Below are 13,292 nucleotides of genomic sequence, written 5' to 3'. Positions count from 1 at the left end.
CACATGACAACTGGAGTTGGCCAGAGGAAGAATGGCTTTATGTCTTATTTCATGCTCATTCTATGGAAATAGCTGGCAGAAGTGCTTTGATACATAAATAGATTTTCCTGTTTATCTTTTTAGCCAAATTATATATAATTGTGATCTTATAAATTAAATATACATTATAATGTGGTCTCACCGTGCAATTTTTCTCTTACTCCAGAAAAATGCTCCCTGCTATTTTGAAGATGAGTTCACTGTGTGGACCTGACTTATAAATGTAGTCTTGGGGGTCTTCTTACACTTCTCACTTACTTCGCACTCTTTTGTCTTCATTACAGCTAATTTCATGTAGTCAGACTACATGTGATGGGTAATTCTTCATATGGAAATTTGTCACTCCCCTGTATCCCAGTGTTGTCAGGGAAAGTGCAGTATAGGAAGATGAGTATTTGCCAGATCAGAAAAACAACAGCAGCAGCAACAACAACAACAACAACAACAATAACAATAAACATTACTGAGCTTTCTCATTGTTCTCAAGAAGAACCATAGAATTTTCTCTTTGTTCTCAAAAACAAAAAAGACAAGCAAAAACCAAAACAGGGATGTGCTCAACATCTTTGCCTCATGTTGAACTTTCCAATGTGGTTGCTAATATTTGAACTCTCACAAGAAGCTAGCATCCTAAAAGTTAAAAAAAAACAAAACCAAAAAAACCCTGGGAGGGAGGGAGGAGTCGGACATTCTTCCTGGGAGGTCCCTTATATGTGGAAAAGAGACCTTCGGGTGTTGGATTTGCAGGATTTTGTGGCAGTCTTTACCTTGAAGATCATTTCCTCAAATTTAGGGCTGGGTAAAGCATAAAATGACATTGACATTGATAAATATTCTCTGGACAAACTATTGAGTAGCTTTTATTTTTAATAAAGGGATTTTTCTAATCAAACATTTCTTAAAATGGGTGAAGTTTATCCACGTCTCATCTTCAAATAATGATTGCATGTGAAACACATACATTCCATTGTAAGAAGTGTGTATATATAAAAGTGTATATTCTTCTTAAACTTTAACATTAGGTAGGAGGACTGGGTGAAAGATGTTATCCCCCCACCGCCCCACCAAGTAGTTCTATGATCTATTCTTGATCTTCCCAATTTTTAAGCTCTTACTTTCCCTGAATGTATATATTGGACCCAGAGAAACAGAACATGCCTATTTTCCTCCCAGTATATGAGAGTGCCGTGTTTGAAAATATCATCTGTATGTGCTTTATTTTTATTTCAACCATACGTGCTTTTATAAGTATTTGAAAAGAAAATATTTTAAAGATTTGAAATAGGAAGAAGGGAATATATGTGAATTACAGCAGCCCCAGGGTAACAGTATCTCACACACTAATGATTCATATGGAGTTTATGTGTCTATTTATGCTGTCATTTATTTGGGGGAAGGGTGGCTAGAGAAAGAAAGCTGTGTATAGTATATTCCAAAATACCAGTGGTTTCTGAAAAAACAAAACCTGAACATTAGTCTTATTTAATTAGGAGCAATCATTACATAATTATTCGCATTAATTCAGTTTCTTACAACAGTCTCATGCTTATTGGCACTTCCTCTTTTCCCTCTCTTTGTTCTAAAAGAAAGGAAGAGTGTTCTTTATTATTTGAAAAGGGAAAAGGAAAAGGTTTCTTTTCTGGTGAAACATACACAAAAATATCCTCATCTGATGTGGCTCCTGGGGTCACACGGTGTCTGACCGTATACTCGCTCCTGGACTTTTCTGTAAGTATCCACACTCAAATACATAATGGTGTCTTTGAAGAAGCCAGAAAACTTGAACTCAGATCTTTCTTATAAATGTAGGATTTAGACCATCAGACTCTAGTTTCTGATGTGGAGGGAATGAGTGCTGTGTCTAAGAGAGCTGTTTGTGATGATATAAAAATAAAATCGCCAGAGGAATACGGGTGGTAAAGCCAAAACTGTAACAAATGCGCGAGGAGGGGCATGAGTGGATGAAATACTACTAAATATTTTTATCCAGATTACGTATTCACATAGTTTACTCAGAAAAAATTAGCTCTCTGAGAGATGCTATGAGAGTTAAAGGAGTTGTCTTTACCTCTGTATATCTTAGCAAAGCCCTGAAATTGATTACATTAGCAAGTACATAGATTAATTTTCGTCACCATCACAAACCTGGAAGAAAGAACAGATGAGTTTGTATGAATTTTCAGAAGTCACCTTTTTGGGGTGTGTGTGAATGTGAGCTACTTAAAGGAGTAAAAAGCAGCAAAGTTGGGAAAATTAATTGAAAAATTATTCTTACAACGCAGGGGCAAGAATAAATTCAAGCAGATGTACATTGGAAAGTTTCCTCTCCACTTTTACCCACATATCCATTTCTTTGCCTTTTACAATTAAATAAAAAAAAGGGAGAAAACTATTTCCAGGTGTCTTCCCTCAGTCTCTCAGTTTCAGAAATATCAATCTATGACTTTACTACTGACAGGGGACAGAGAAGGAGAATATCATCTCTTCTGATCCTCTGTTACAAATATAGTTACAAAATGGTGTAAAATAGCTCCTTTGAGTTCCAGATTTGCAACTACAAAAAATTGGGTATTTCTTTCTTTTTCTCTTTGCTTGAAAATCAAGTCCACCCTGTCTCGACCACATAAATAGAACAATTTTCCTCTGTGAACTGCTTGATGAGGCTGTGGCCAGATTCATATAAATGTCATAAAAACAGAGTACAGAATGGATTATTTTATGATTAAGATCTGTATGGATCTTTGTATGAATGCAACGTGCTTTGGCAAGGCTCTGCTGCACGCACACTAGTTTTAGTGTGTGTGGTGGAAAAAATGGCCTGCCATACTGTCACTTTAATGTCTTTCTGAAAAGGAACAAAACTCACTGGGCTCCACCAAAGGTTACGGCAGTCATACAAAGGTTTGGTCTGCTAACCAGTACAGTGTGTGTTCTATTTCTCATTGTGATAATAACGAGAGGACGATTCAATAAAATGCCACAGTATTTCTCAGCACTTTGTCATTAAATGACATATTGACATCTCATTGTAATAGCAAGGTGACACTTTCCTGTTCTCTAATTTATGCAGAGATTCAATTTTCTTTCCATATCGTTGATTGTGTCAATGGGCCAAATTCTTTCTTTTTTTGTGTGTGTCTTTCTTTCTTCAGCTTGGATATTTGGGGGAGAGAGAGAGGCTTCATTCAGCTTTATTCATTTATTTATTTATTTATTTTTGAGACATCAGACAAGCTGCTATCAGCACATGGATGCCAAGATGGTCTGTTAATGAAGAATTGTGGTTTAAGAATTTCAACCAAAGGATTAATGTATTAAAGTGAATAATAGCATCAAGGCAGTAACAAAGATGATGATCAGAGTTGGTGAAAGAGAGATTATTGATCATCTGGCTCTATCAGTCACAGGAAGGCGGAAAACAAAAGAGAGGAAAAGGAGATTAAAGAAATGAAATATAGTTTAGTAATGCCAGTTGATTCTGTTGCTAATTATAAATCTTTGGCAAGAAGCCTTTGGTTGTACAGTGACACTCCACTTATCTGGTGGTCAGATTTCCAACAATCTTTACCACCCAGAACACAGTGGAGTTCCTGGAGTGGTACCTCTCAAAGCTTTGACTACGTAAGAGCAAGTGTATTTGCTGGAGATATTTTGCTACCCCCTAGAAAGTTTCTTGCATTAATTTTGTGTATATATATATATATATATATATATATATATTTAATTTTGCTTATTTACTATACTTGGATGTCTGGATTTTTTTAAGCTGCTGTAAGTTTTTCCCAAGTTATCCAAAAAGGTCATGTTAGGGGCAGGGTAGAAAAGTAGTCAGAAGGAAGAAGGATGTGCAGTTTAGCAGGCTATAAAATAAATACACATGGTTAGTCATTGTTTGATAGAAAGCAATACTCTAAAAGAGGACCTGCTTAATTGTCTTGACTCTTTAGAAAAAGAAAAGAGAGCTCTTGGCTGTGGAGCCCAAGAAAGTCTTCATGGAGAAAGGACATTGGTATTGGGCCTAATGGGATATATAAGATTTGAAGAGAACTGGAAAATGGGCATTGGGCAATAAGAGGAAAACAGGGATATCTGAAATCACTAATGAAGTGCTGAGCTTAGATAAGTTTGGTTGAAGTATAAGGTGATATCTGAGAGTTGTAGAAAGTGAGTTTGAAATGACAGATAAGCACCAGGCTATGGAGAATTTTGAATGCCAGACTAAGGCATTGGTATTAATCGCATCCAGGGAGTAGCAAAGATGGTGATCAGAGTTGGTGAAAGGGAGGTTATTGATCATCTGGCTCTATCTGTCAGGTATGGGAAGGAGGAATACAGGAGAATCCAGTGGAGGCAGTTGGACCTAATTTAAGTGTTTGGTCAGCAGTGAGGCATTAGAGTTAGGCTGTAGAAGTGGGAAGTCCAGGAAGGTGCCCAGACTCCTGGCTTGTTTGGCCCTATTATGTGGTGGTCTCAGTACCAAAATGGAAAACACGGAGGATAAGCATATTGGGAGAGTGAAGGCAGTTGCATATTTTGTATGGTCAATGTATGCTTTTGTTCATGAGAATCCATCAGATGACTAGCCTGCTATGGGATAGAAAAGATGGGGAGGCTGGAGAGAGATTTGAAGTCCAAAAGCAAAAGGGAATGCAATTCAAAGGTAAATATTATAATTCAAAGATTGGATGGAGCTATTAAGAGATAGGAGGTAAGGAATGGAAAAATGAGGAATAAGGACAGGTTCTTAGAATCCACAGCAGTGGGAGAACAGTAGTGGAAGAGTCTGAGAAGTTACAGTGTATGAAAACAGAAAAGGAGGACTGTTGTAGACTGTGGTGTTGTGGGAAATGGAACATGAGGGTGGTAGAGGAAGGGGAAAGTGAATGAACACTGTGTGTATTAACAATGTATCTGATCTGGATGTATCCAATGTTATTTAATTTTCTCAGGCATCATATTAGAAATATACTCTTACAGTCATTTTACCGAGGACAAACTTGAGGTTGGGTAATGTGACCAAGCTTACAGAGGAGGCAAACAGTCATGCTCAGCTCCGTTCAACTCCAAAGTCCATGCTTTTTCCCTGTTCAGTGCTGCAACAGGTTAATGAATTAGAGGAGGAGAAAAGAGTGTTTTATTTGTGACCTTTAGTAGAGCTGTGAGTGCAGAAGACATATTTTTAAAGAATAAAAAGTAGTGGGTGAGGGATTCAACATGGTTCATATACTATTGATTGGGCACCTGCCATATAATGAGGAACTGTTCTACCTGCTGAAGATACAGAGATATAGGACCTAGTCCTTACTCTCAGGGAACTTGCTATCTGGAAGAAGCAAAACACACGTCTAGGTGATCTTTATATAAGATGGCATCTGTTCTGAGAACACAGACCATTTACTCTTTCAAAACACAAGATGAAAGCTTGATTAAAAAATGAGAGAGATTAAAAAAAGAGAGAAAAGAAAAATAAAGTTTTTTTTCTTCTTTTTAAGATAATGTCCAGGTGCAGATGTTTGTTGACTGACTGTAGGACCTAGTGGTGAGGAGGTCGTTGAAGATATTAAAGCAAGAGCAGATCAGAGGGGGATGGGGACCAAGGACATAAGAAGTGGGGTTAGTAGCTGTAGTTGTCTTGAGAAAAATAAAAGAGGGATGATCCGATATTATCTGGGATGTATTAAAAAGATGCCCATCACTATCTTATGCCAACTCTTTGGAAAGAATAGACTTGAGAACTTTAACTTAAAATTTTGTATGTGATTAATATTGCTTCTTAGGCGGGCTACCCTGTTACCTTTGGCTGCCTTTGGCTCTCCATTTGTAGAGGGCCTAATCTCTGGGCTGTCAAGACCAAGGTAGAGAAATGCTTTTTCATATATTTGCAACCTAGAAGGGAGAAATTGAAAACTGCATCCAGGGCAAATAGAAGAGTCTGAAAATAATTATGTCAGTTGCAAATTATGGCTTATTTTCAAACAAAAGGAAAACACACAAATCCATAAATTGTATGAAAGAAATCCATTTTGTTTATTCATCACTGTTCTAATTTTAAGGATTTTAAAAATTTTTCTAATTTGAAATAATTTCAGTACATTACAGTACTGTGATTAGAGGCTACAAAAGCTATGTCCAGAAAAAGCACTTATCTTCCTCATCAGAGACTTCTAAGAGGAAAAACAAATTTTGTGCTTCTTGTAGTAGACTAACTTCAGTAGATTGATAATGTCATCTCTTTGTTAAGGGCTGTAGAGAATAATCAGAAGTCTTATCTTCATAGTGTTCTCTATAAGCTCTTCTCCTTCTTAAACTGTGTTGTACTTTTTCCATTCACCTATGTCCTTACTGTTATTCTTATAGGATTGAGGCTATGGTGATAATGATGCAGACTTCCCCTCTCTCTCTCATTTCTATTATTTTTGATACATTAGCATTTCTTATTAGTGTCTCTACTTCTGAATAAAACTTTAGTAATGTGTTTTTCCTGAGCAATAAATGCTATTAGATGCTGAATGTAGAAAGATAGGTATGAGACTCAGTGGTACCCTAAAAAGGTACCTAGAAAGAATGACTTGTGTTTGCTAATTTTTGATACACTAAATTTTAAATTTCTGCTTCCTATTGGAATAAACATTTATTAGTTGAATTCTAATAACAATGCAAAAATGTGTGAACAGTTTATTTTTTAATCATACAACAGTAGTCATGTGCTCTGCAATACCAGTAATCACAGGTTTGTCAATTTACTGGAAACAATAATGACTTGACTTTATTTAGAGCTATATTAAATGGAATAAGCTCTTGACTTGGTGACCTAGTTTAGTTGTTCAACTCATACTGAGACTCTGTGAAGATTCATGCATGGAATTGAGATTAAAAGCAGCCACAAATCAGGTGTTGAGTGAAATGTCTTCTATGTTGTAGGAAACATAATGGTTTCTTTGTTAACCCAATACTTTATGACAAATGTAACATTTGGTCATTGTCGTCATCTCTCTTTACCGCCAATAGCATTCTAGGGAAATTGACCAATGCTATATGGATTTGCTTTTGGACATATGAGAAAAAGAGATTAAGAGCCCAATGCTGATTTTTAAAAGCAGTAATAATCTAACAGTGAATTCTAAAAATAACAATGACATTTTATTTTATGTTTTGAAAATGTAAGCTTTATAACCTCTGCTATTTCCATCTGTGATAGGGTGAGGCCCTCTCACCTGCCCCAAAATGACCCACAACCCACATGTTATATCCTATATTTTGAAACTCACATAATGATTTTGGCCTTTTTTACTGAGTCACACAACTGTGTTCCATTCACATTTTATCCTAGTATTATAATGTAATTCAACTCAACAGAATGCTACAATAATCTACAATATTTTATCATATATGAGAGTTTACTTCATCTCTTTCTCCTTGATTTCAGTGCTATTTATCTAAATTGGGGAATCTTTTTTCTCTCCATCTTTCCTACAGTCTTCTCAATTACCTCTTTTTTACTTTTCTCTTTTACTATTTCCCTCACCCCTGCTTACTCATGTTATCTTCTTTAATGCAATTTTATTTTATAACACCAACTATAATAATGCTATGTATTCTCACTGAGTCAATTCTCAAGGTATGGATTGAAGAGAATGCTCATAAAAAAAAATCACATGCCTACTATTATGTTGGTTGTTTGTACTCATTTTTCTTAACTCCCATTGTTCATAAGTATGAATTGCTAAATGATGGCAAGTATCTTTAAATAATATATTTCTTTCCAGAGGTTTTTAGGTTGGCACCCTAAGATATATTTCAGGACCAACTAAGAGGCTCTGACCCTGGACTGTGATGGATATGTCAGATTGAAGCCCAAGGGCATAGCCACATCGTTATGACAATAGTTTAAGTAGTTAAGAAGCTCAAGGACCAACAAGTGAGAATGTAATTCTCCATCAAGATTGCCAGCTGTTTTTAAGTGTTTGGAGACCAAGATGAAGACCACAAAAATCAGTGGCAGATTGTCAAAGCAATGATGCAGAAGCCTACCATTACCATTACGAGCCACAAGAGGTACAATTGTGTTTCCTGTGATGATGAAATCCTAGTTGAGCTCATTGAAAGCTTTCGTATAATTAGTTTGTGAACATTTCTAGAATCCAAAACTTTTTTTTTTAAGGAAAAGAATTATCTGAATATATAGCAAATGAAATAGTGTCTATATTTGTGAGCAAAAACTGGGATAGAAAATCATTTGCACAATTCTCTTGCTGGCTCAAACATTCTTAATTAGATTGGTAGGTTATATAGTGGAATTGGTAACAGGCCATACTGTGAAGAAGAAATGTAGAAGACAGAAACCTTTGCTCCAAAATATTTTACTTCAGAGCTAAGTGTGTGTGTGTGTATATATATATATATATATTTTTTTTTTTTTTTTTTTCTCAGAGAAACAAACTGAGGGTTTTAGAGAGGAGGGGAGTGGGGGGTTGGGAGGACCTGATGGTGGGTATTATGGAGGGCATGTATTGCATGAAGCCCTGGGTGTGGTACATAAACAATGAATTCTGGAACACTGAAAGGAAATAAAAAAGAAAAAATTTAAAAAAAGATATGTGTTTTTCTACTGGTAAAATTTAACAAAGCAAGAACATTTATCAGAATTCTTATTTTTAAATCTACCTCCATTCAAGACAGTTTTAAAGATTATGACAGTAATCTGAAACTTGAATTTTATGTGAATCTGTCTAAGCTTGGAATAGTTATGCTAATTCTGGAAGAAAGACTATCACTTTTATTCATCTTACTTTTAGTATCTTTTAGTGAGTTAGACCATTTTTATTAAATAACAAAATTCTTACTTTCAAAATGACAAATAAAAAACCTGGCTTCAGGTGAATGACTATTAAAATAACCTTGCCTAAGTGACAAAATCGTACATATTCCAACCTGCTCATATGATAGTTTTTCTCCTGAAGTAGTCTTTCTGGACTGTACTCGAAGATTCGTTGGATGGTTCCAACAGGAAAGTTATATATAAGGTGGTATTTAGGAGTATAGGCTTTGAAGCTGAAAAGAAATGGGTTCAAATACTAGCTCTTACATATAGAAATAATACAATCTTAGATAACAAACAAAGAAACAAACCCTGGAGACTTTTTTCCCCTGTAAAATATCTAATACCTTGGGTTGTAGAGAGGATTACATATGATAATACCTACCAATTTCTTTACACGCTATCTGAAATTTAGTAAGAAGTCAAGAAATAAGAACTATTACAATTGGAATTATTGTGAGTCTTGAGTTATTCTGGTTCCCTGTGGCACACACAAAACCACCCCTCTCTCTTTCTTTTTTTTTTTTTTTTAAATATTTTATTTATTTATTTGACAGAGAGAGATCACAAGTAGACGGAGAGGCAGGCAGAGAGAGAGAGAGAGGGAAGCAGGCTGAGATCATGACCTGAGCCGAAGGCAGCAGCTTAACCCACTGAGCCATCCAGGTGCCCACCCCTCTCTCTTTCTTAAATGCAGTTTTGCCATTTAGTGAGGTCAAGGCAATATGGAAACCTCTCTTTGAAGTGGTTGGTTGAATTTACAGTGAATGATAAGATCTGAGATGGCTCTCATGGCACAGTGTTCGATAATCATCTATTAATTTATGTTGTGTAATTTTGCTTTTCCTAAGATAGCCCTCTTTTAGCTTTTTCAATAGCCCTTGTGGGGTCAGAGTTTACTATATTTTGGCAGACAGTGTTTACTGTATTTTGGGAAGCATTTTGTACATGGTAGAAAGACATACTAGTCTAAGAATAACATTGAATGTACATGAAAGTGTTTTATATTTTTACCTGGGATACACATGAGCTCCTCGTACAAACTTCTTGTCTAATAGAGGATAACAGGGGAGAAATGGAGTAAAATGATTTGATAAAATGACTAGAGCTGTCTAGTCCCAGTCCTCTTGACTTTGGTTCTGTAGTACATGGCTCCTCTTTATAATTTTTAGTTCCTTGAGGATTATAGGAAGCATCCACTAAAACGTGCCCATATAAAAATTTCTTATATTGAATGTTATTTCCAAATTATAAATGGTATGTATCCTAGTCTTATTTGAGATATTTCAGATACTACTCAGTTATGAGAAATAAGTGTTTGACTCTATAAATTCCTGTCAAAGGGAAGTCAAATGCTTGGTAATGAAAGGGTCTTCTTTACAACCTTGATGGTACTATGTGGGTTATTCCTGACTTATTTTTCTCATTTCATACCTTATGTTTTAAGTGATTCTTGGTTACTCAGTACTTAGGAAATGCTAAATGTCTTGAGAGTGCCATCAAGCATGGTTCCATCAGTATATCTGGAGGTGGCCCAGAACCCCAGCTCACTATGAAAATTGCCATGACATCACTGCCCAGGCTCTACCTCCCTGGGATAAATAGTGAACTTCAGTTTCCACTGCTGTCCATTTAGTACCCAAATGAATGGACACACATTTCTTATTCCTAGAGTTGAAAAGCAATGGAAAAAAAATACTTAAGTTGTCCACTGCTGAAAACAAGAGGTCAATACTTAGGGTGGATACACATTTCTGGGATTTTATTAGAGGTTATGCAACCAACTTTGGCTTCAGTTGTATCATTTACTTTCATGTTAACATAACATAAGAAAGATAGGGTTGAATAAGTGAAAAATATAAACCAATGTACCTGGCTATTTACATGGTGAGAATAGAATGGTGATTAATGTGCTGAATGGTGTTATGTAAAACCAAACTATTGAAGTCAAACAGATGATTTAAGTTGGATTAATATTCTGAAGCTGTATTTTTAGTGACTTATTAAGGGCATGAATTATTTTGAGCATCTTAATGATTTACAAGGTTATCAACAGCTCTGACAATAGAATGGGAAAATTTTTTAAGACGATAGAAAATGAAATAAATGGTTTTAGTTCTATCAAATTTGTGTCAATAATTTTCGACTGTGTATTTCAAAGGGAGAGGTTAGCATTGTTTCGTATTAGTTGTGTTATTTAGAATGTGTTGTTAGGGCCATGAAAGTTTCACATGGCACTTTGCATTCTATAATCATGTGTCTCCCATTTCACAACCAAGAAATCCACATAAAAGTCCCATAAATCACATAAGAAAACTGTCCCGGTCAGTCTCACCATGGCTAGGGTGTTATTTGTAATATTAAATATTATGACTTGAGGCCCTTCAAGACCTTTTCTCTTTCAGGAAAATGCATTGTCGTGCACTGTGATCAACACTACAAATGCTATTTCCTTTGATATAATCTTCATAATAACCTAACAAGGTAGGCCTTATGCCCATTTTATGGAAAAAAGGACATTGAGGCATGGAAAGGTTAAATCAGAAAATATTCTAGGCCAGACTGATGCCAAAACCTGTTCTTAGATTGTCTGTTCTATAGGTGTCAAGCCTGAGCTCCTTCTGCATTTAAAAATCCTTCTATCTTGGGACACCTGGGTGGCTCAGTCGTTAAGTGGTTTCCTTCCTCTCAGGTCATAGTCCCAGGGTCCTAGGATCTAACCCCACATCGGGCTCCCTGCTCAGAGGGAAGCTTGCTTCTCCCTCTCCCACTCCCTCTGCTTGTGTTCCCTCTCTCATTCTCTCTCTCTCTGTTAAATAAATAAATTAAATTAAAAAAATCCTTCTATCTCATTGGCTATCTTTATTCTCACTTCCTTTTTTTTTTTTTTAAAGACTTTATTTATTCAATTGACAGACCGAGATCACAAGAAGGCAGAGAGGCAGGCAGAGAGAGAGGAAGGGAAGCAGGCTCCCTGCTAAGCAGAGAGCCTAGTGCAGGGCTTAATCCCAGGACCCTGGGATCATATGACCTGAGCTGAAGGCAGAGACTTAACCCACTGAGCCACCCAAGCACCCATTTAATCTCACTTCTGATTAGAACTATGGGTGAGCTCCCATTCTTCATTCAGCTATCTTGAATTAGCTGGCTGATTTCTTACCTTTGAGCCTAGCTCTGAACTTATTGCTCTTAGAAGACCCAGAAACCTTGTGTTAGAGGTACTTTCCATTTGTGGGGTTGTTTTTGCTATTTAATTGATTTGGAGAGGAATATTGATGACTTTCCTAATCGATTTACACATGGCGGGTCGGTGTGACAAAGTAGCAAGGGCCAAGATACAGAGTAAGATCAAAGTAGATTCAAATCCTGTATTTTGTGCTTGTGGCTTCATCACTTCCAGCAAATTTTAGTGTCTCACTGAGCCTTCCCCTTTTCCCAGAAGATAGGATTTCTATAAAGATTTATTGGAGGAATATATAGCAAAATAATCTGGAAAATTAGTTTCTTTTCTACCTAATTGGTTCAAAGCAGTGACATATTTTTTATTCTTATTACTGTTTAAAATATTGCTTTCATTACTTATTGTTTAATACTCATTCTACCTCTATATGTATGATCTTCACTGTGGTGCATTTGAACCAGGGACTTTGAGTTTCTGAGAATATTGGAAATGTAAGTGCCACTAGGGCCATGTCCAGTATGATAGAGAAACTTACTGTCCTCAGAAAATTCAATTGTTTTCCTACATTCCCCTCCCACCATAAGTGAGGCAGGGCCATCCAACTACTTCTGGCCAATGGGTTGTGAGGGGAAGTAATGTGATTCTCTTCCAGGTAAAACACATTTATGAGCTGATACGTGTTCTTTCAGCTCTCTGCCTGGATGTAGATTGTTCCTTTTGACATCGTTACAAGACAAAAGTAGCCCAAATCCTTGTGACATCGATTAGAAACTACCAAACCCATAAAGGATCTAGGATGAGCAATTACCAAACATTTTTAATTTTGTGGAGATTTTGTGGTGTGTTTGTTATTGCAGCGTGGCCTAAGCTAACTTTACTAATACAAGCAGCTTTTGGAGAAGTCTTAGTTTTTCACATGGTAGGGATACAGGTAGTTAGAAAATATTAAGAGGAATTGCAATAGATTACCCAAGTAATCTAAGGAAACATCTGATAGGAAAAGTCACTGTTACCAGTAATAATGTGGTTCTCTATAGAGAGAAATTTTTTTTTTTTTTTTTTTTTTTTTTGTCAGAGAGAGAGGGAGAGAGAGCGAGTGCAAGCAGACAGAATGGCAGGCAGAGGCAGAGGGAGAAGCAGGCTCCCTGCCGAGCAAGGAGCCCGATGCGGGACTCGATCCCAGGACTCTGGGATCATGACCTGAGCCGAAGGCAGCTGCTTAACCAACTGAGCCACCCAGGCGTCCCGAGAGAA

Source organism: Lutra lutra, chromosome 3 (genome assembly GCF_902655055.1).
Source record: "Lutra lutra chromosome 3, mLutLut1.2, whole genome shotgun sequence".
NCBI lineage: Eukaryota > Metazoa > Chordata > Mammalia > Carnivora > Mustelidae > Lutra > Lutra lutra.
Note: the sequence above shows the minus strand (reverse complement) of the source record.